Raw genomic sequence first — 24,560 nt, 5'->3', positions numbered from 1 at the left:
ATTTTGCCAAAGGCTATCTGCTTTTGAAGTTGAGAGGAATTCACTAATCATAAGTGTCAAATCCACAGTAAGTGCCATTGCCATATGGTATATGCTGCTTTTGGGAATTATCTCAAAAGGCCTAGCTGTGAGAAGGCTGGCTGTATGTTAGGAGGGTTTTACTGCTAACCTTCATAACTCATGTCAGGTCTTTCAGTTTCTGTATTCATTGGCTTCAGTGAGTGCAACTGTTTCCTGAATTTATAAAAATGTTGTCAAGATCCCTTGATCTTGCTTCCTCCATCTCTCTCACACAAACACATCCGAACACATCTATACACAGTGGAATAGCATGCACAGTGGCATGCAAATCTAGCAAAACAGAAGCTTGTAAATAAATAGCATGTCATTCTGCTTACTCAATAAATTCCTCTGGGTGTTAACCTCATGATAAACGTATCATAAGCCCCGATGAAGGCTTTACAGCCTGTCCCATCACACCATACTGAGTGCAATTCTGCAATGCATAGGAAGACATAGGTTTGAAAAACAGAGCAGAAATAGCTCCCATAAGGGCAGGGTGCTGACATAGTTGAAACATAACTAACTGGGAGCATTTGTTTTAGCTAAAGAAGACAGCGTCAGTGTCACATCTCTGTGCCTGTGGAGGTGTAATCTACATTCAAAGCAACAAGAAATCAACCTTCTTTAAAAAATGGTCCATTAATACACAAATATGTTGAAACTCCACAGATGGTACCATTCCCAACAAGAACTACACACAAGACTAAGAAATTCCACAGAGAAACACAATTTTGTGATCCAAAGAGGCAAGGAGAAAGAAAACCACATATGTGGAGTTTAATGTACCAACTTAGTGATAGAAAAAGAATTACAAAAATAAATGTCAGTCCCCTGGAAACACTTGAGGCAGCACTCTCGACTTTCTCTGATGCTCTAGGAAGGTGGGAATGTCCTCCATGTCTCACATCATCCCCACCAGCCACATGGAAATGTCTCCAATGCAGCTTGGAGTGTTTCACATACCACTCCCCTCTAAGTTATGTAGTCTGTTAATATTCTCTTAAAGCAAACAGAAACAATAGCTTAAAAAGACAGCTATATTTCATAAACATGTGCCTCTATTTGACAAAAAAGCCCCAGAATTTAATACCGTCCCCAGGCAGAATTAATCCATCTTTAAGGCTTCTATTTTGTATTTCTGGGAGTGTTTTGCTTTCCTTGTAAGTAATACAAATGAAATGCTGGCAACATCACATCAAAACAAAAGCAGCAGAACCAGAAAAAAAATACTAGAAAGTTTACCTTTATAGGAAAGCTTCAGTCTTGGGATATTTTGTTTTGACATTCCAGTGACTGGAAGAAACAGCATCACTAAAGACAGCAGGCTGCAGGCATTTGGCACTTGCAGAGTTCTCATTCTGCTCTCTTCTTCTGCATCTTCTTTTGCACTATGGTGAACTATCTCCCCACTTTTCAAACAACCCAAGTTTTATCTGGAAGAAAAAAAGGAAAAACATCTGTAGACCTGCATTACTGCATAAATAACAATTCTGTAGGCAAGCCAGACCTATCTTTAAAGAGCAGCTCATTTAATTTCTTTGCTACAAAAGCATTTTTTCTCCAGTACAAGTAAAAATGTTTTGTTTTTTTAATACTAAATTTACACATTTTGACATTCAAAAAATATGTAAACTTTTCAAACACCAGTGTCTAGCACAGCTAAAGTTCAAGCACAAATTAAATTAATGCAACACCCACAAAAAGAATATTTGCCATTCAAAAGTGACCACGCAACTTGATAGTTCATACCAGTCGACTGGATATCTTAATGTTTTATAACTTTTTATCTCAGTACAACAGCTATTTTATGCTTATGCTACAACTAGAATGAATTGTAATGTCTCAGATGCCATGAGGGTACAACCAGAATTAACAATGAGTACATACTCATCAAAACTTTCATAAATAAACTAAGAAAACTGGATAGAACAAGCAGTTGTGTTTAGTTTTAACAGAAAAAAAGTCAGTGCAGATAATGCATTTAAAGTGCTTTCACTATGATATTTCCAGCAGAATAACTGCAACTCATCCACCAAAATGTCCTATAAACTTTAATGAGTGTTTTAGGCTGGGGTCAACAGGCTGATAAGAGATTTTGTTAGCACAGTGTGCAACTAAGCCAGCTTTGCAATACTTTTCACTTAAGAAGTGTCATTCATATCCCATAAATCTTGAAGTGTTTTACAAATGAAAGCAATTATCACTGTCCTTATTTTCCCTATGCAAAAACAGAACCGTAAAGCTGCAGTGAACCTATTTCCTCAAGGTCACACAGCACAGTAGTTCAAAAGAAAACAGCAACAGCAATTCTGGTGTCATTTGTACCCAGCTATCAAGGATCTCTTTTGCCCAATAACTCCACTTTTGCACATGAAATTATTTTAATTGGCATGTTGAGTTCTGAAGGCAAAACTTGATGGTTAAGAAATTACAGAGATCAGAGTATGAAAATACTTGTCAGACCAGATCCTTCCTCCTGCAAGTTCATGATGCTAGAGGTCAAGTGAGACAGCTGGTGAAATTAAAAATACCAGTGTTTGAGTAATGCTGTAAAACCAAGGAGTAAAGAAACGTTATGGTTAGTCAAGAGATTAATGGCTCATGACTTGCCATGAAAATTCTTTTCTGAAAGGTACTGGAACTGCCTGATTAAATGAGCAATCCTAGTGCCCACATCAGCCAGAACTTGCGCAGACATCAAAGGAGAGGCTCCTTACAAGCCCATGAGAGGTGCAGCACAGCTTGTGGCCCCTGGTCTGGCATTAGAGCTCCTGCAGCACTGGGTCAGGCAACTCTGAGCTACAGCAGCGCCCAGAACCATGGCATGAAAGGATGGAAACAGTTTTCTCCAACAGAGGAAATCTCTCTCAGATGAAACTCTGGCTTTCTGAGCCTCCAGGCCTTCTGTCAATAATAAAAGACAAGGAAGTGTGCAAGAAGGGCATGATGGTGAAAGAGAGAGAGGGAAATAATTTGTAAAATGCCCAAAGCGTAGCTCCTACTGCAGAACACTGAGCTTCTTTCTTCTCAGTCCCCTCTTCAACACTCACATTCAGTGTCTGAATGCACTACTCTTGGCCAAGGGGAGTGCATGTTTATGAGATGACATGGAGAGAAAACAGACAAACGTGAAATGCCTGTTTCATCTTTCCCTTCCCTTTATTACAGAATGAGATCCTAAGAGAAGACTCTTACTTCTTCTGTGCCAACACAACACATCTATCTGAGGGTGCACCACAAAGGACTGATGTGGATTAGACTATTGTAGGGTTAAATTGTCTTTAAGAAATCTATTTAGATGGAAGAAGGGCAAAAGAAGGGGAGGGGAGGAGGGGGAAGAATATATGAAGATGAGACACCAGTCCTGTTCATCTTCAGCAGGATGATAGTGACAAACCATACTTCAAAAAGAAGCAGTTAAGCGGGAGCCAATCTCACTGCAAGTATGTTGAGACGTCATGGCCTGAAGGTCTGGGCCTCAGCCAACAGGGAATTCACCAAAGAATTTGGGGTTCATTTTCTTGAGGCAAATTACTGTGAAGAATCAAGAATAAATTTGACTAAAAACCAGTTTTGTCAATGCACTGTCATTTGCTGAATTGACTGAGAATCAGCAAAAAACTCAGGCCCTTGGCCACAGCTCATAACCTCACTTTTTCATTTAGGCATTTTTTGCTAATGGGAACCTTCAGGTTTTTCTGGTTTGTTTTTTTTGGTTTTGTGGTTTGTTTTTGTTTTTGGTTTTTTTTTCCTTCTTTTCCCTTTTATTTGAATAATGTCTGTGAAAAACCATTTGCTTTCACAAGGCGGTTAGTTTACACTGGAGGCAGCTGCTCTGTGAGCTGGAACCAACCCTGTCCTGTCTTTAGATTCATTGCAATCTGGCCAGATTGTCACATATATTTTTAGTTTATGATGATCCTCTAATACAACTCCAGCTTCCACACAGAGTCCTTCCAACAGTCTAGCTCAGGTTAATGAACTTCAGGCCAACTAACTTGCCATTAATCTTCAGGAAATATCCTTCCTCTCTGTAACATATGCAATGTCAATCAGTGTCCTGTGCTGAAAAGACGCACAATCACACTGATCAGAAGCAAACAGTCTCATGAGCAGAAACAAAACATAAAACCTAAAAGCAAATTTGACTCCTCCATTCCTTCCTCCCCTCAAATGTAAGAAGAATTTGGTCAGAGAAAGAAGAATTACTCATTTGTTTAGTTCTTTCATACTTCAGCTAAGGACCAACACCTTCTAAAACTTCCCCACCGGTACCTGATCCAAAATAAATGAGGAAAAACAGTCTGAAAACAAAAACGCTGAGGCTAAAGCTGCTTCCCCACCTTGGCTTCAGCTAGGAAATAGCACTGTACTGTGTTAATTATCACCTGCAAGACGGAGCAGGGAAGGAAGCCATGCATACACCTCGCTGAAACGGGGGCATTTCCAGCAGAATAAAGGAGCTTTTATTTGCCCCACGTAGGGGTGGGAGGCACAAGGCTGAGAGGGGCTGAGCAGCCTGGCTCCGTCTTGCTCGGACCTCCCAGCAGGGCCCATAAATTCGGACTGGGCTGTGGGTTACACTGCCAGGAGACAGAAAGTGGAGCTGTGGGTGAGTTGCCGTCCTGACAGAGAGTGGCCAGACTGACTGGCACATGTGCCATGTCACGTCCCAAAACGAGGTGTCACCTCCCCACAGCTGGTCACATCTCGTGGAGCCTATAAAACAGATTGCTGCGAAGCTACTGTCTGAAACAAGAAAACCTGGAGCCAATTTGCTAAACATAATTTATTTCAGGCCCTTTGTGGCAATAAACAGAGCTCTTCAGCCTTCTCAAACACACAGACAGTAAGGAGCTCTGTGCTTATGGAAGCTTTTTCAGATTGTTAAACTCAAACCTATCTAAATGCAAAATCTTGCATTCACAAATACCGTGTAGTTTCTGACTTCTCCTGGCGTCATGAAGTCCAGAGCTGAAATGACTGTGACCCATCTGCAAACACACACTTTTTAAACTGTATTCATGAAACTCTCGGTTAATTCTGTTAAAAAAAGCCTTTATGAAATTGGAGGACAATTTAAAACCTGTTTTCCAGCACTAGTTTTCCAAGGTCATTTTAAAACTCAGAATTTTATATTCCAATAAAGAGTTATGGCTCAGTTTTAGTGACTCTAATAGCAATGCTGCAAATTGTGACAACTGATAATCTAGAGCTATAAGCTCTAGATAAGATCTAGTCACTATAAGCTTATAAATCTAGTCACTATAGCTTACTAAATCTAGTCACTATAAGCTTATAAATTAATTATAAACCTAATGAGTAAGTTGCCTAGGCCATTTAGCTTCAATATGTAATTTTCTATCACTAACGCAAGAGTTTTTCTTCCTTCTCCTCTATCCTTGTTTAACATCTTGGGATTTTATTTCGGTCAATGGAGTCAGAAGAGAGCAAAAGATGTCTCTTCCAGACATCAACAAAAGTGGCCTTTCAGACAAACATATTGCTTTAAAAGATTTAAAACTAATCAGCTACAAGAATAAACAAAAACTACCCCACCTACAATTCATATTTATTGAAAGGTGCATTATCTCTTTATCATCTCTTTATTAAGAAATAAATATCTATTTATTTAGATAGATTATTTTCTACTGTTACAAGTAGAAAATCTCTATGCACACAAATGCAAAGCATGTTATTTTAACTACTAGTATACAGATATGCATGTCCAATGCATTATGTAGATATCTCACCTTGAAATTTTCATACAAATTCTAAAAGAAAAATTGTTGTGGTTGCCTACTGTGTGTTTCAAAACTGTATTATAACCATAAACTGGATATTGATTTGTCTTTGTTAGTAAGAGGTAAACTGTTAAGCATACATGGCTCAGATTAGTAATTTAGAAAATCAAATAGACTAAAAATAAAATTACATCCTCAGACTTACTTAAAAATCTTAACTTAGTTCTGCAATAACAAAGATGACATTTATCCAGAGCACAATGAAACTATGTTCTTGTACCCTTTAGATAGATGTTCTGTTTATTATTTGGCAGAAGATGCTTTTTCTTCATTGTGAAATCTCAGTTAAAGCTAACTCCATCCACAAACTGGTAAGCAGTATTATTCATCACCATTCTCCTTCTTTTTAAGTAGGTTTTGTGCTGTTTATAGTACAGAACATGTTCTCTTTCAGGATTCAGAAATATACTGCTTTTTACACAAATCCCAGATCCGCATTACCTCACTTCCCAACACCAGGATAAGTTAATGAATAAAAATACAATGGTACAATCAAAAAACATTATGTGAGCCTGAAGTAAGTGATTTTTTTTTTTAATTTTATGTTGCATAAAATTACTGGGTTTAGTGTACCTGGTTTAGATGAGGTCTTGTCATGCAGCAGTCTTTGCTATTGTTAAATATCCAAACAATTAGCAGAGAAAACTAAGAAGCATAACCCAGCATACAATGAGTTTTGCAAAACAATAAAGACTTTAACTTTTACTGAGCTCCTCACAGGATTTACACACCACCCATTCAACACCAATAACTTGGCAAGAAAAATCACTGCTGTGATTTCCACTTGAGAAGAACCAAATAGAGCAAAAAATGAAGGGTCTGAGAGACAATGAGGACACAATTGAGGGAATAGAGTCAGCAAAAAATCTTATTGCAGAGAACCCTCTGATAATAAATAAAGCTCTCCAATAGACAGAGAAAGTACATTTGAGGATTACACTGGTTTTTTTTTGCTGAGATGAACACAAGCTCAAGTAAAAAATGGTGACTAAGGAAGTGAAATGAGAGAAGAAGAAGGAAGGAACTCCCTTGTTTTGTTTACTTTTTCATACTTTTCAGCATCTTTCTGAAGGGAATCTGCTGGTGGAAGCATTTCTAACAGGCATGTATCCTGTTTGGAGATAAACACTGGTAGAAATGGTAGAAACCTTACAGAATGGTCTGCATCACACTGCTCTGAAGAGCTCATCTGACCATGAAATTTACTGTTGGGCACCTAAATCTATACACATAGGAAATGAGCACTTCATCCTCAAAAGATATCAGGATATTTTTCAGGTCAATGTCAGTGAGGTCAGGATTGCACTCAAAAATTTCACACAGACACAGAAGTAATCTTTCCAGAAAGTGACAGAGAGACAGCCATGCACACAGACATGTTATGTATCATTACAAACAGTGATTCTGAGAAATTTTATCTGTGGTATTCTATCTTTTGGAAATGTAACATGTAAACCCAAGACTGATGATAAAGCAAATGCTATTCTCTAACCCTAATTATTTGCATTTGTGTCTCCTCAAAAAAGAAAAAAGACAAAAACCAAACATAAAAACCCCACTCAAAAAACACCCCAAAAAATAACCAGACTCATTGCTTTTTACATTCTACAGTCTGTTTCTCAAACACAGTATCTATTGTTCAAGAAAAAAGATGGGATGGAAAGCAATTTGTCATCTGAAAATTATATTTCCAAGAGGAGGTAGGGACATAAATAAAATGTCCCACCAGTCAGATGTGAAGCTGGGATCTTTGCACAGAAATATCAACACGCCTTTCATCTAAATTCAGATGCATATGTGTCTCTTATGGATTCTTTTTCCTCTTGTTTCCTCTTGTTTTCTTTGAGGAAGGAACTATGACTTCAGGTATTACGTCCATAATAACAGCTTTCCACAGGCTCTTTATTTAGAAAGACATCAGAATACCCTACAAATCTGATCATTAAAAAAAAAAAACAATAAAAAAAAAACCAAACCCAAATAACATTCCAAACACAAGCCAAAGAAGAAAGCAGTGTAAGGTACAATTTAGCAACACAGAAGAAGCAAAAGGAGCCCTAAGCCAAACCTCAGCGTTACATTATTTTAAGTACAGCATGTTTCCCCAGCAGACCAAAAAAACCACTAATGCTATGAAAAGTGATTCTAAGATGAGTTTTGTAATTCTGGTATGCAAGAAAAGAAAAAAGCAGTAGCATAAAAATTCCTAGAGACATTAATGAAAAGGTAGACTAGATGGAAAACCACTTTCTGCCAAGTACTGTGATGTCTGAAGGGTTCAAAGAGAGACAGAGAATTTTCCTCTGAAATGTCTGTCACCACCTGCAGCACTTGGGGTGGTTTGGCTCAGCTCTGAGTGAAGGAGACAAGGAAACAACACTTGCAGGAAGCTTTACCTGTGGAATAGCCTTGGCCTGCTCTTGAGAAAATACTGGAGAGCCAGAAAACACAACACAAAGGAAGGATTACAGTCACATTTTCACCTCCAGGAATTCTTGCCAGTGTTTTGCTATGGAAAAACCATTCTCTGTTATTTCCTTTCATAGGAGACCTTCCAACATAGGCAGGAGTGAAGCATTGGTCTTCTAGCAGGGACCAGAAGTCTGAACTGGCTGATATTTTTGGGCATTACCAGTAACTAGTGGCAATGGGATATTCTACAGATTAGTTACTTGAACTTGTTCTATTATGACTTTTGTGCATTTGTGAAAAGCCCAGCTTGATGGGATGGTAGTGCAGCACTCTGGTGAAATCTGTGATATATCAAATCCAGACTTAGAGCTCTGCAGGATACAGCAGCAAGGTGGATAGCAGTGCATGCTCTGAAAGGGAACAGCCAGCGAGTGTCTGTGGAGACATCTACAGATGTGAGTAGGTGGGGTCTCCTGTCCTTGATCCAAGCAATCCAGACCTCAGCCAGGTCCTAGTGCTGTATGGCTCCATTAGCTGCACACTATACAGCAATATATTACACATTTCAGCCATACACACATCTGAGGCATCACCAGACAGCCAACTCAGTGTGCAGGCACAACTGCAGATCATGCACACAATCACAACTCAGCAGACCCACCTAAATCAAAAACTCAACCAAAACAACCCTAAAACAAACCCTCCCCAAAGCAAAAAGAAGTAAAGGAACAAAGACTTACATTTATATAAATATTTAAAATGTAGATTTCATTTCACAGCCAAAGCTTTATTGTACTAAAATTTGTAGCTAGACTATCTGATGTAAGCATTAATGTATTGCCAAATAGTTTTTAATTTTGTGTAAATGCTTGCAGGCACTCATAGCTGTATCTGAAGTCTGTGAGACTCTCAGATAAAAACAGAATGTTACAAATGTCAAGTAGAGGCAACTGCATGTTGTAGTTGGCATCTTAATATAATAAAACTTTTTTTTATTATTTCTATTTTACAAATCCTGAAAGGATGTTTCCTTAAATGCCAGTACTATTTAGTTTATTGTCAGCTGTGTAGAAGTCAAATCATAACTTTCAAAAGAATTCAGGCCAATACAGTTTAGCAATGGTTAAAAAACGTGTACTTCATATGGCAGCTGGGCTTTGATCAAATCTGTTTGCAGTATATCCAATGGCATATTTTCCTAAAATTCCTTTCATCAGCGTATGGCCTCATTATTTGATGCACAGTGGGTGAACTTCGTCCAGCACAGTCTGCAGGATTTAATGTATAAACTACACTATAGGGAAAGACATGCTGGAAGGATTTTAATTTCCACTTCCAACAAATTGATTTAATAATTCATGACTATATTCTTGAAGCCTACTGGAGAAGGGTTTTTTTTAATGCATTGTCCAACTAATTTTGGATCAACATTTTTTGCAGCTAAAATGTAAAGTGATACACATATGAACGTGTGCACTGCAGAACAGTGATTTCTGTTGGCCCAATAACCAGGTTATTTTATTGTTAGACTGAACACATTTGCTTTCTTCCTGTTTTTTTTTTTAAACATTTGATTTCATTTAAATTTGGAGTATATGTGACAGAGAATCAGCAGAACCTCTATAAAAAAATCCCATTTGTGAGCTTACACAAGTCACTGACTCAATGGGGACCTGTTCCTCTTGATGGGTTTCCCTCAGGTACTCACCATCACAGCATCTGAGCAGTTTAAAAGCTTTAATGTCTCCATTGTCTACCTTCTATCCTTGTTAGAGTTAACTGGATTTCTTTTAATGCTGCCATAGGAGATGACATCCCTTGGATAATGTCACACTAGCAGTCTGGACCAGTACCCACATCCCCCTAGTCACACAGCCAACCTTCTCCACAGGGACAACAGACTTGGAACTCCTGCAGGGAGTTCCATGACTCACATACCACTTTTTCCAGTGTTTTATTTGTGATTTAAGTGCTTGTGCAAACGGCAGAAAATTACAAGCAATCACAGTTTCATTTTCTATAAAGAACTTCACAGACCTGCTTAAGGAAAAACACACAGCCAGATTGGGTTCAGACAGCAGGCTATCAAAGTTTCAACAGTCCTGTGTCCTCTCATCATCAATTTTACCATTTTCAAGGGTTACAACATGCTGCTATCTATTCAGAGTCTCAAAAACCTTTCTGTTTGTGACACAGCAGGAAGCAATTTATATTTGGTGTAATAGTTGTTTTGCTGGTCTATTTTTAAGCTGCTTTGTGAAGGGTGCTATCATTGACAGTTCCTGGAATCTGAAACAGCCATACTGAAAAAGAAACCAAGAATTCAGGCATCATCTCCTCCATTCAACACAGAAATACTTCCACTTCAGTTTAAAATCACAATAACTTTCCTTTGTCTTGTGAGGACAAAGTGAAGACACAGTGTGCAAGGATGAATCAGTATTTCACTGAAACAAAAGGAAAAATTTAGATGGTCAACCAGTTAGCTTCTATAACCAGAAGACCAATATTGAAAAGGCAGGATGTAAAACGCTTCTCATTTCCTTTTTCCCTAAGTCATTTGTCCTGTATAATGATGAGGCAATCTCAAGCTTGAGGGAGTTCTGAGGTTTCATTCCTCAAAGAATGAAAGGATTGTCAACACTGGAAGAGGAGCTCAGAGAAGTTGTGGATTCTCCATCTTTGCAGACATTTGAAGCTTGACTGGACATAGCTCTAAGCAATCTAATCCAAAGCTGGAGTTATCCATCCTTTGAAATACAAACAAAACCATATTACTTCCTCATGTCTCCTTCAATCCTAATTTTCCTACTACTTCCTTTAGCAGTTAATGGACAAATGAGTAACTGAACTGAATCACACACTGAAGGTCTTGCTCAACATCCAACATCCTTCCACTTAAACTTGGATGTCTGACAGCCATCAAATGACTTTTTCTACTATCTAGTGACCTTATCTTCCCAAAGACTCTTCTGATAAGGGCCATGTCTACCTGAGCTGCTTACGAATTCACTGCTTTACTATTAAAATCTGACTGAAAACAGGATCGCTTTTCTTGTATGAAACTGTCCAGAAGCTGAAGCAATTCAAGAACTGATTCATAGGCAGATAATAAACCCCAGTATCAAGAATAGCAATGTGTGCATAGGGCAAGTGGAGTACACACAGCATAGGTGCAGGCACTGCATTAGCTGTATCACTTAATTCAGTATCTCACAGCTTCCACATACAATTCACCCACATAGTCCTGGTTTGCCCCTCCCATGAAAACTAAGCCCAGAACTGAGTATCAAAATTACTTACACGGTATGTGAAATAAGGCTTTTGCCTGCACTGAGACAAAAAGGGGATTTATTCCAGGATTCCCCCACTGGAATCTAAACAAGCTGGGTGAAAAATGCAACTTGATGAATTTTACTGACACCCAAACCACACCAATGATTTCTGCTCACCCAGCACACCAGACCATCTGCGTGCTCCAGGCTGACCTCTCTTTTCTCTCCAGATCAGCAACTCCTTCCTGCCAGTCAATTATCTCCCAGTGGCACCAAGAAGTGAAAGCCATTGTAGTTACCACATTAAATATTTCTCAATGTTGTGGGTAAAAAAAAACTACTAGAAAGGAATTGGGCTCCATGCTGGCTTTACTAGAAAAAGAAATGTGGTGGAGAAGATTAAGTTGTGTTTCTATAACCACGGCTGAGCAGGTGGAAAAGATCCATCACAGGTGCTTATTCCATAGAGGATTCCACTCCCTGGTAAAATAGCTACTCCTCAAAGAAACCAGGGCTTGAAGATATCCAGGACTCTTCCTGTCAGATGAGCCATGTGTATGTTTATGAAGCCTTGGGATCACCATGATTAAGTACCTTTTTAAGCCATTCCCCACCAGGCTTCAGTGCTTTTAAACCACTGACCCCTTGAATTAAAGAGGGAGATTTCTCTTTTCACAGCTGTGACTCAACACAGGAAGGAATTCAGAGACATCTGAAAACAAAGCCAGGCAGAATTTAAAACAAAATCCTTCAATGACAGATTTAGCAAGTGATTGGCACAGCTGGAGCTTACAAATATAACTAAGCAAATGAACATGCATTATACAACAACCTTACATAGACAGATCCTATGAAGGGCAATTTCCTCACAAGGAAAAAGCAAAAACCAAACTGCTATGAATAAATCATCAGAAAAACTAGATATTGGCTGTTCAAAAAGAATCTGAGTCTTTAGATCCTTTACCAAACTAAATGGTAACCACCCCTAAAATGAGATATGTGACAACCAATTAAGCAACAAAAGCCTTGATTTTTAGTTATTGTCTATTTAAATCACAATACAAAATTAAAATTCCTGTGCCTAGAGAAGAATAAAACACTATTAAGGTAGTTTTCAAAACTTATATAATACCTTTCATACATTCAACTTAAAATATACAGTAACTAGTACATACATCATTGCATCATTGCAAAGGAAGTGTGTCCTTACTATTTCTGCTGGGGAAACTGATGCTAAATGTACTCACTAGATATTCTAGGAGCAACTGAAGTGAAAAAAGAAGTGGAATTAGATACTAACAGCTAATTATCAGTGTCACTATCTTAAATATGACATGCTTCTTTCTACCCAGTCAAATGGGCTACATGATACAGCATACCACTTTTAAGAAGCAAGCACAAGTTTGCCGATGAACTTTATAAAATGCGACAAATATCTTGAAGATAATCAAGCATGAGGAGCTGGCCACGTCCACACAGTACTGCAAAGCAAAACAATGACTACTGAAAATTCTATTTCCCTTGTCTGCCTAGCTGGAGTATGTGACTTGCATTAATGGCACGGGGAATAATGTACTTGCACTCAGACCCTGGACTGACTGATGTCACACGAAGTTCAACCATTCATATTAATGGGGATCAGCATTTGTCTGAGGGAATGGAAGCCTCTCAGACCTCAGGGTCATGAATTGACAAGCTATTGAACATTTTCTCTGTAGTGCTGACCATCCTCCATCCCCACTGAGCTCAGCTGTCTGGACTCTTAGTCCCACTCCAGCTGCTTTGTGCTCCTCCTGAGGCACAGAAAGATCTCATTACAGATTCTTTCTGTGTAATGTGCAGCGAGGGCTGAGGTCTCACAAGTCCCTTTCTAGGAAATGCAGAATAGTCACATTTCTCTGGACCCCAAGAAAAACACAAAGACACATATGCAAACTGTGAGTTTTGTTATTCTGGACATCTGTAATTTACTAAGCCACATGGTGACAAAAGTGCCATTAATGAAAAAAACAAACAAACAAACAAACAAACAAACAACAACCCACTGAAAATATCACTTAAAAAGAACAAAGAAAATGACTAATAACTTGTACCCCGAAAATTATTGCTAAGTTGCTATTGTCCCACACCAATAATACACTGGGAGGATGAAAAAAGCAGTTTTTCTTAAAGAAAGATTTTCTGGAAAAATATTTTCTCACAGAACTTATTCTTGGATGGTTTCAGAGTATCTATAAGCTCATGGGTTGTAGTCATGCTAATGATCAGCAAGAAATAACTTCAGACAGATGATAAAAGTTTGTAGCTGATATTATCTATCCAAACATCAAAATATGCAAAAGAAACCACTGTAGCAGAATTTTGGTCTTCTTAATATCAAGTAGAGCAATTCTGGGAGTAAGGACAGTTATAATTTTCACCATCATCACTAATTCTAATAAAATTAGGAACAGCAAGAATAACAATCATAACTGCAATTTTTTCCTAAACTTTTTTGGCAACAAAAAGTCTGCCAGATACAAATTTGAATTTTATGGATGATAAGAAAGTCAGCTGTTTCTAGTGACTTTTACAAGTTATAATCCAGCTCTGGTAGTCAACACATGCAGAGTTAATTAAAAAAGGACACTCAAGCCCCGGCATCTCTGTTTCTTTAGAGGCACTTTAACCACACTCTTTTTTTTTCAGAAGTGCTTGTATAGACATTAAAAGCCACAAAACAATAAAAATATAAGGATTCAGCATGCAGGGCCAACCCCAACGAAGGATGAGAAAAACAAAAAAAACCCAAGATTAAAATAAATGCCTTACATGCATAAAAAATTTCAATATCATGAGTCACTAAACAGACCCATGACCTATAACTTGACCATGTCTCTTTTAATTGCTCCACATAAGGATCTGCTTTCTGAAAAAGAAGAATATCTTTAGCAGACATAGTGCTACAGCCATTTTTTTTCTTTATCAATAGTATATGTTTACTGTAGTGCAAGTTATGGAACTTAAGTTCTGCTACAGAAAGAAGCGTGTAAGATGTAGGAGACCAGCAGCTAGACCAAAAAATGCCTTCTATATGTACCAGGAGAATTACCAGTAGAAATCACTACAAAACAATGAAGATCTGTTCCTCATGGTAATATAAATTGAAATATAAAAGCTAAAAAGGCAAGACTGAAAACCTATGCAGTCAGTAACTAAAAAAGTAATCACATTTTATATTCTCTCAGCATTAAAACTCTCTATTTTTCTTTCCTTAGCAATATGGATCACAAAACATATTACTAATTTTTCTACATTTAAGCAGTTCTGCGTTTTCTCCACCTTCAACATTAATTTCCTGTTCCAGAAAAATCCTCTCACACAACAACTTGTTACTTAAATAAGAATATAAAAATGTTTGTAGTGGCAAGACTGAAGGCTCATCCAGTCTAGTAGTCTCTTTTCAAAAGCAAGAAGAATAAATATAGAACATTTATATACGATATTTCCCTACCCTTAGTGCTCCCCCTCCTCTCCATCTATTTTCAGCTCAGGAGATTTTCTGAGCCTATTGTAGCCTGTCTATTTTGCAACCCCCAAGTAGATATCACTTTCAAGTACTTGTCCTCTGAGCCCTTGTAGAATTCTTGCATCTGCAACACCATCTGACATATAAGTTTATATGTCTGCTACCCAATGTGTGAAGAACCACTTCCAATACCAACAATGTGCAATGTGATAATGTAATAATTTCCCCTGTTACACCACCACCTTCATAATATTAGCCAGAAAGTAGCTCCTACTGAGCAATAAAAAAAAGGAAAATTCTGATTTAATTGTGATGATCATCCAACTGTTTCAACATTAGCTGCATTACACATGCTACCTCATTATTTTATTTTGTAAAATTGTCTCAAGGAGTGAGTGGGAAATTAAGTGAAAATTGGTCAAGAGAAAGTTAAGAAGATGATAGTAGTCATCAGTTCTAATGAGTGTTTGCTGCCAAAGAAAAATACCTTGCTATGGTCAGTGCACAAGATGAGATATAATATTTCACAACTAAATCTTTGGTGAGAATCCAGGATGGGCTTTGAACAAAGTAAGTTCAATTCAACAGAGTAAGTATAGTAAGTATTTGCCAAGGCTGGCAAATATACAGGTGGGGCAAAACCAGAGCTGAGATCAGTGAAAGACAAACCCTTCAGTTTCACAGCCATCAGTGACCCAGGATTGGGAGCAGAAGGGTTCCCACACATGAGCTGGTGAATACCTGCAGGCAGGTAGGATGGAAAAGGCATCCCAGCTCCCAGGATCTCGGGAGATCTGTCACGTCTCTCCTTGTCAAGGCCCTTTGCCTCTCTCACACTGCAGTAAAACTCACTTTTAGTCTACCAAAATGACCAGGTTTTCTCATTATTCAAAACTTTTACTCTAATAAAGGTGGCATGGGGATGAAGGGTTTTACTTTTGCACCAGTTGATAATGTCTCTTTAAAATCTACTGCTCTGAAAATTACCGAATAATTTAAGGAATGTGCTTTAAGATTTATGCTATAAACTGACTATGAGGAAATAGAGTCATAAGCTCTATTAATCTTCATGTTTTAACGTGTGAGTGATGTAAGGAACACCATCCTGCAATACAGAACAGTAAAATTGTGAAGATTTATGCCTTCCGTTGAAACATCTGGTCTTACCCAGCCTTGGTGCCAGAATGGCAGACTGGATGAGCTGCTTGTTTATTCCAGCCAGGTGTTTCCCTGACTCCTGGACTTTATGTTAAGACATGATGAACATCTTACTCCCACTGGAGAATTTTTACTCTCATGAAGTCAGTATGTAAGAACTTTTGAAATTTACAGCTCATGAAAGGGATTCCTCCTTTGAGCTTGTTAGATTCTAGTGCATCAGGAGACAAATATAAATACTTAAAACAATTATACTTTATGTACTCCATACTTGTGTTTCATACAGGCATAGGCACTAATTTAAAGGCCTGTCAGAACACAACTTCATTAGCAACAGAGTGAATCATGAGGGGTAGGAAATATACAAAAGGGTTACATCTCACAGAACTACAATAGTAAGCTCTATCAAAAAGTTCCTTTCATTTTACAACAACTGCAAACTTTTCCATTCGGTTATTCTGCAATTATTCTGGAGGATCAAATTAGTCATATTTACTTAATTAGAATTCAGAATAATGTCATTCTTTTTACTACATCTATCAAAAGTAAAATTTTGAGTTAAGTTAGCGTCTGCAGTGGATCGCGATAATGTAAAGGCATTTCTGTTACTGCCTAATGAGTTTCAGAATTGTTTAAAAAAATATACACATTCAAAAGTTCCATGACTTTATCAAAAACTCGCATTGAAGCAATGACGAAAAGCATTACATTTTCCAAAAAAAGGTCTTCACTAGGTTTTAAAACAGAAAAGTTACACCGCCTTTTTCAATTACAGCTACTTTTAAGATTTTCCAGAGGTAGCTACAGTTTGGCTTTGACCCTACTATTGCAAAGTGCCAGAAATACCAAATTATAGCAGGGAAAATGTTGTGTGTGCACACATGTATGTGTTTGTCTACAGTCTGCACGAGCAATTGAAAAACATCCAACATACACACGCAACAAATCGCGTAATTAAAACTTACTGTTATGCAGAAGAAAATTGTCATTTAAGTAGAAAATAATGGAAGGACATCAGAGATTTCTCAGTACTAAACCATAATGCTCCATTTAATGAGTAATCCCCTGAGCATATGGGTGTTTACCTCACTCTGGGCAAGCTCAAGTGCATAGACAGACAATTACAATGCTTCAATTGATGTATGGCAACTTGCTAGGCTGCTGTAATGCAGTGAGATTCTTTCATGGCCTTATAGAGTGCATTTCTGTATTTTCTTCCATGCCAATACAACCTCTGTCTTTGCAAGATTAAATGGCTGCAATATTTAATCTGCATGTTCAAAGTTAGAATGCCTGAATCTGACTACACAAAGCCCTGGAAACTTAAAAACTGGAACCTATGTCTGCAGTCTCTCTGACTTTGGCAGGTACATTGTCTGCATCCACTCTGATTTCACAAAAATAAAATATTAGTAAATTTTTTTTTAAAAGGACAAGATTTTGCAATAGGAAAATCACAATACAATTTGGTTGTATTGTGTCTTACATGAATAATGGCTGGACAGCAGACTTATTTACATGACCCATTGAATACAATTCAAAAAAATTTTTAATATGTAGACACAGGCTGGAGATTAATAGTAAATGCTGGCAAATGTCTTCAGAGAGACTCCAAGTTTTGCCTTGGGAGAATGGCAAAAGGAGAAAATATATTGCTAAAGCCTCTCTTCCCACTTTTATACTGATGCCTCTTGTCAGAGTGTAGGGTGCAATGTTCTGAGACTGGTATTTGGCAAAAGTACAGCTTAAATTATTAAAATAAAAAAAAAAGAGGAAAAAGAAAATCTAATGAAACTGCTTTGGTCAATCACACACAGCTATTGAACACCTCCTTTAATCTTGTTAGACTTCAGTTCTCCATGAAATATGTGAAAGCTGAAGGCAGTACTTCAAACTATTAATTTTCTATGCTTTTAGACTCTATATACAAATCTTATTTTTCTGGTCTATATTACTGTACAAGGAAAGTTAAAATACAGAGATTATAAACTCTACTTCTTGGTAATATGGGGAAGTCTAGAATCTCAGAAATGCCCACACTTCTGTATTTCTTTCTATGTATTTGATCCAAAATTCTGGCTGTCAATGTAAAAGGAATTTTAAAGTGGTTTTAATGTTCTTCTAATCATAACAATCTAAAGATATAAAAGATGCACAATTCACAAAAAAGTAACCTATGCACACTCAGATACATACACAGTATAGATAGTTGTGCTTTGTTCCACAAGAAAATTTTGTGATTTGCATCACCTGAGTATGAGTTTCCGGATTACTATGAACTTACTTCTTAAATATTAAAAGTATAATGCATTAAAGAACTTTTCTTCCTTTTCTCTTTTCTTTTCTCTTTTCTCTTTTCTTTTCTTTTCTTTTCTTTTCTTTTTTCTTTTCTTTTCTTTTCTTTTCTTTTCTTTTCTTTTCTTTTCTTTTCTTTTCTTTTCTTTTCTTTTCTTTTCTTTTCTTTTCTTTTCTTTTCTTTTCTTTTCTTTTCTTTTCTTTCTTTTCTTTTCTTTTCATCTTGTCTTTTCTTTTTAATGAAGTCAAATGCAGCAATCAATGGTCATCTAGGTTCTGCTTGGCATATTTCACACAAGAGACCTTTGATAATAAACCATGGCTGAAATATCAAAATTCCTTCAAATACTTACTTCTGTTAATGACAACTACAGCTGTACTCAAAATCTGCTGCCCTTAATATCACTTACATTCCCACAGAAATATAAACCTCAAGGTTTCATAAAAGGTATTTGTCTCAGGGATCTGGAGAAAAACACAGCTTTTTTGTTTGATGCTGCCTGATAATATTATTAGGTTAACATGATGAAACAGATTTTTTTTTTTTCATGAAGCTAATCTAGTCTCACATTATTAATCTAAAAACAGGCCAAAAGAAAAAACAGGAAGAGAGATACAACAAATTCAGAGCTCAAATATGGTCAGTTGGGCCACTGCAGATCTTCAATAGAAGCAATTTAGTCCAAGACATGGGAATATTGAAAAAGAAACACTATGAAGAGAGACTACTGAAGGCTGTTTCCTATCTGTTAGAGATCAAAGAGGATCAGGGCTAACCCAAAAGGTACCAAAAACCATAATGACCATCGAGAAAAATCTACAACCATCATCCGCAAACATCAAGGAATGTCAACCCCAGACACTGCCGCCTGGCATAGTTGGAGACACCTGGACTGGAAAAGCCTGAGAAGGAAATCAAGGAGTATGGCCTTTATTAACATCAGAGGCAAAGAAATCCAGGTCCAGTGGGAAAACAAATATGAAGAACTTTGAAAATTGAGACCAATAAACATTAAACGAATGGACTTTGTTTGTTTTGGACAGTAAAAGGTTTCAGCAATATCTAGTAAAACTCAGTTGTCATGGTATGATTTTCTCTGTACACCTGGGCTATGTGTGGATGAAATAATTTCTGTTGTACATTCTGTCCAGAACAACATCATGGCCAGAATAAATGCCTTAATTCTCTGACAATAAAATGTTGACAAAGGGCATTTTTTATGTTGAGGTTTCAGTGACATCTGGACATGCCAAGCCCAGCACAGTGGGAAAGGGCCCATAGCAGCCTTATTCCCCCATGGCAGCCTCATTGCCCCACTGCTGCTTTCCTAGAGAAAGGAATGGCTCCCTGGCAGCCTCTGCTTCAGGAAGGAAGGCAATGCCAGGCATGGGCACAGGCACAGGAGGTGATTGCTGTGCCGGGCTCAGCCGGGCTCAGCCCTCGGCGGGGCTGTGTGGCAGCAGCTCTTCCCCCAGGCCCTGCCCTTGCACGGCCCAGCAGCAGCCAAAGCTGGAGGTGCCTGGGCTTCCAGGCCTCTGGAGCTTGTTCACAGCTCCAGAGAATCAGGACTCGTGCACCAACTATGTCCCTCCCTCTGCAGCTGCTCCCGCAGCCAGCCCTGAGTGCCCAGAAGCCCCAGGCACAGGAGCAGCCCTGAGTGGGAGCCCTGCTGCGAGCCCAGGGCCAGAGCCAGCCCTGGCTCCTGACTGGGCAGGGGTGTCCTGAGGGGCAAACATTTCCAGTGAGGCTGCAGTGGAGTTGTGGCCCGTCCATGGCTGTCCAAAGAACTCGGCTGAGGGTTCTGCTGTGCCCAGTGCTTTCCTTGGCCTCTTCATTGCTGGGCCTTGTCCTGGGGGCCCGCTGGGGTTGCAGCCAGCGCTGGCTCCCACTGAGGCTGCCTGGCCAAGAGCAGCCCCAGGGGCACAGGGCAGAGGCACAGCAAGGTGGGGAGGAGAAAGAGCGAGGACGAGACTGCCCCTGAAAGGCAGAGGCGCTCTGGGGCCCGCCCCTGGCCAGGGAGCCTGCCCAGAGCCATCCCCTGCTCGCCGGGTGTTACAGTGAGCTCATGGGCACCCTGTGCCCCCCTTCCCCAGGACCCTGGGACTCTGATCAAGATAACCCCTGGATCCTCCTTCCTGCCCCAACGGGGTTGGCGGAGAGCCAGGAAAGCCCACCCTGTCCAAAACCTATATAGACCCCTGAGATTTCCTGTTCCTTCTCTTTTGCCCCGCTCTCCCATGGAGACCACAGAATAAAGAGAGCTGTTCCAACACCCTGGGGTAAGAGCCTCTTTTGAATATTTATCCCTCTCCTAGTATTCCTCCCCTCACAGCCTCTTATCTTTGAGGTAGTCGGATTCTTCAGGGGGCTGCGTAGAGGGGGGGAAAACTACAGTTGGCGCCCAACGTGTGCTGCCTCTGAGCCCATGAAGAAGCTGGACCCCTTATTTCAGTGGAATTCAATAGCTTTTGGGACAGTCAACTGCCCTAGTACTCTAGCTGCCTTTAAAGGCTTTGAGTGACAGGGAGAAGTCGGGGACCTCTGCCTGAGTACCCCAGGAGAGCCGACTAGAGAGGGATTCCCCAGTGGATTACACACATGAATCCCGCAGTCGCAGGCTTGGTGAGTTCTCCGTTCGCGTCACCCAGGACCGCGCCTGGCTGGGAGGACTTACCATAGTGACTGTGGGGGCTGCTTGCGAGAGGGGGTGCCAGGAACCCTCTGTGAGACAGCGTGGAACCGGTGGGCTGAGGATACCCACGTTCCAGGGGGGAGAAGCCACGGGAGAGAAAGTAGGAGCCGGTCCGGCCAGCGCCCCTCCCCCTGCCCTGCCCCCCCCCCCCCTCCCCCGGAGGGAAATTCGAATCATTCGTGCTGTGTTACTAACTCTGGTGGAGATTAGACCAGCGATACAATTAAATAATGGGTTCAAAACTGTCGCTGGAACAAAAGAGTACACTAACACATCTTAGCAATATTTTAAACAATGTATCGTTCTCTAACAAGCTTCTCCTGCGTTTTGTGTGCTGGCTAAAAGCAGAAATACCAAATTTTACTGTGCAAGAACTGAATTTGCTTTCTTTTTGGGACCAAATTGGACAGATATTAACTTTAAAAGTCGAAAATGGTGAACATAAAGTTTTTTTATTTATTCCGATATTTTTACAAGCACAAAAAAAATTTTGGAAGCAGAAAAATGCATACAAAAGCAGAACCACAGTTCGAATACTCCCTTTCCCCCTCCTGCCCACCTCCTCAATATCCCAGCCCTGAAAACCCCTCAAACACCCTTTAACACCTTGCTTTTCTGAGAAATATAGTCCAGAGTTCGCCTCAGAGAGCAGCGCAGTGTCTCTGAAGCACACGCGGCCGGATAATGGCGGCGGCCATGTTCTCGGACGGGCGCCGGCTCCCCCACCCCCCGCTCACATTCCTTTGCTTCCCCTGCCCTCCGCCCCACCCTCTACCCCCTCCTCCACCCCCTACTCCAACGCCTCCCTTATCAGTGCCCCCGTGTTGCCCCGGGAACAGGGGCGGGGCCAGCCCCTTCATTGCTCCCAGCCCCGGCGCTGATGACAGCAGAGGAGGGGCAGGGCATGGCAGCCCAGCGGCTCAGAGCCGGGGCAGGGACCAAGTTTGCACTGCGGGGCAGACAGCCCGGGACAGGCGGTGCGAGCTTCTTCTCACCGGGGCGGGTGGGGTGCTGGGGAGACATAACCCTGCCTCTACCGAGGAATCTATACCATCTGAAGCACCAGTGGTTCATTTAGGGAGAAGAAATGGTACCAGAAGTTATCAACCTCTACCATATAGAGACAAAACAGAAATCTGTAAAGTTCAGAGAGAATTTGGGAGGTCCAGTGAGATTTTTAAAGGTATGATTAGGGCAACCTTCAATTCAAATGAAATGGTACCGAAAGATATAACCGATCTGTTTAAATGTTAACTAACATCCTCTGAATATGAGATATGGGAAAATAAGTGGAAATTGGCTTTGGAAACAGTTTTGCAAGAAATACAACATACACCCAGTGAAGCCCTTGACAGTGATGGTCAGCCTATTACAATGCATCATTTATGTGATACAGGGGACATACAATGTCCAGAAAAACAAACCAGACTGTTATCTAGATCGGTTTTAGAAAAAATCTGTAATGCTGCTGAAAAGACTTTGTATCAATTACCAGGAACTGAGGTTAAATGCAGCTATATTAACATTAAACAGTTTCCTTCTGAGAGTTTTTTACAGTTTGTGGATCGTTTGAGAAGCCAAGTTGAAAAACAGGTGCAAGACACCAGGGTACAAACAGAGTTGATTAAAGAAACGGCTCAGAGGAATGCCAATGAGACCTGTCGTAGGATTCTTCTCAGTCTTCCTCTTGATCCAGCACCTAGCCTTGCCCAGATGATTGAAGCCTGCGCTAGGAGAGCAGAGCTGCTTCACACTCCTGACAGTCATATGGCATCTGCAGAACTACAGCCTGTTGCCACTGCTGCATCAAGCCCAAGGAAGCAACCCAGGTCATCACAACAGCTGCAGCACATCATCTGCCTGCGTTGCAAGAAACCAGGACACTTTGCCAGAAACTGTCCTCAAAACCAGAACCAGAGACAGATCAACAAACAAAAAAAATGAGTGTACAGCGCGTGCCCACTGCTATGCGCAAAGATATAAATGTAGCGGGACACAAATGTGACAATGCCTCTCTCTTAACAAATAAGGGGGAGGGTGGGAACCATGGTGGGGGGGAGAGAAAAATAAAAATGTAAAATGTATAACTAACAAGGTTTGGCAGCCACTAGGCCGGCCTCCTCTAGTGACTGCCAAAGGATTTCATTTCAGATCCACTGATTGGAAAGTTATTGTAGTGGACCTGTTAAAGAGCTCACAAGACCTGCAGGCATACGATATGGAACTGGACAGTGAGTATTTTGTTATTGGGGACACAGCATACACACCTCCTGAGATTGAAATAATTCCCATGACTACTAAGGGAAAAATATACAGCCTTATGCCGTTAGCACGCTGTTTGCACCCTCCATTCTATCTAGAAAAGGGGCAAATTCTGGCACAAGCCATTCCCATCCCAGTAGAAATCACAGTAGAAGGAAAATCTCCAGAAGTCTACTGGGCAGAAGTAGTAGGAGAGGATAAACCCTCCATGGCATGCAACCTAGCACATGGGTCAGAGCACCTTCAGGTGGAAGGTGTTCTGGACACAGGTGCAGACATCACGGTGATACCCAAAATCATGTGGCCATCACACTGGGAATCGCAACCTGTGGCAGGCAAACTTCAGGGTATAGGAGGAACTACATTGGCAAAAATTTTAAAAAATGTAGTGCAAATTGAGGGACCTGACGGGAAATTGGCAAGTGTTCGCCCATTTGTGGAAGACTATAAAGCTCCTCTGTGGGGGAGAGACACCATGTCCCAGTGGGGAGTCCAGTTAATCATTCCTAAGACACCCCAGGATTTTCGGAAGTAGCCACTGTGAAGCGCCGCACCCACAAGTTAAAGTGGTTGGATAACACCCCAAAGTGGGTAGCACAGTGGCCTCTGAGTAGAGAAAAACTCAAGGCGCTTGAAAAACTTGTGGAGGAGCAGGTAGCCCAAGGACACCTGCAAGAGACAGACAGCCCTTGGAATTTCCCAGTCTTTGTAATAAAGAAGCCTGGGAAGGACAAGTGGAGATTGCTCCACGATCTCAGAGAGATAAACAAAATTGTGAAGGACATGGGACCTCTTCAACCGGGGATGCCTAGTCCAGCTATGCTTCCCCAGGACTGGAAATTGGCTGTGTTAGATATAAAGGACTGCTTCTTCCAAATTCCATTGCACCCTGAAGATGCCCCGAGGTTTGCATTCTCAGTTCCTACTACCAATCGAGAAGCCCCGATGAAACGTTACCACCGGAAGGTTTTGCCCCAAGGTTTAAAATCCAGCCCTTTCATATGCCAACAGTATGTAGCAGTACTACTGTCTCCAGTACGTGCAGAGAGAAAGGATGCCATCATCCTTCACTACATGGATGATGTGCTTG

General features: G+C 40.3%; 1 long non-coding RNA gene across 1 annotated transcript in view; it reads right to left on the bottom strand.

Moving 5' to 3' along the window:
• Positions 1 to 21,984, bottom strand: part of LOC121470381 (uncharacterized) — a 256,297-nt gene extending 234,313 nt beyond the window's left edge. The window contains exons 1-2 of the long non-coding RNA XR_012057165.1: positions 21,815 to 21,984; positions 1,306 to 1,496 (exon numbers count right to left, since the gene is read on the bottom strand). This is a non-coding gene — a long non-coding RNA (uncharacterized lncRNA). The remainder of the gene's footprint in view (positions 1 to 1,305; positions 1,497 to 21,814) is intronic.
• Positions 21,985 to 24,560: the final 2,576 nt, after the last annotated feature.

Source organism: Taeniopygia guttata, chromosome 8 (genome assembly GCF_048771995.1).
Source record: "Taeniopygia guttata chromosome 8, bTaeGut7.mat, whole genome shotgun sequence".
Taxonomy (NCBI): Eukaryota; Metazoa; Chordata; class Aves; order Passeriformes; family Estrildidae; genus Taeniopygia; species Taeniopygia guttata.
The sequence above is the reverse complement of the archived record's forward strand: the minus strand, read 5'-3'. Positions and strand labels throughout refer to the sequence as shown.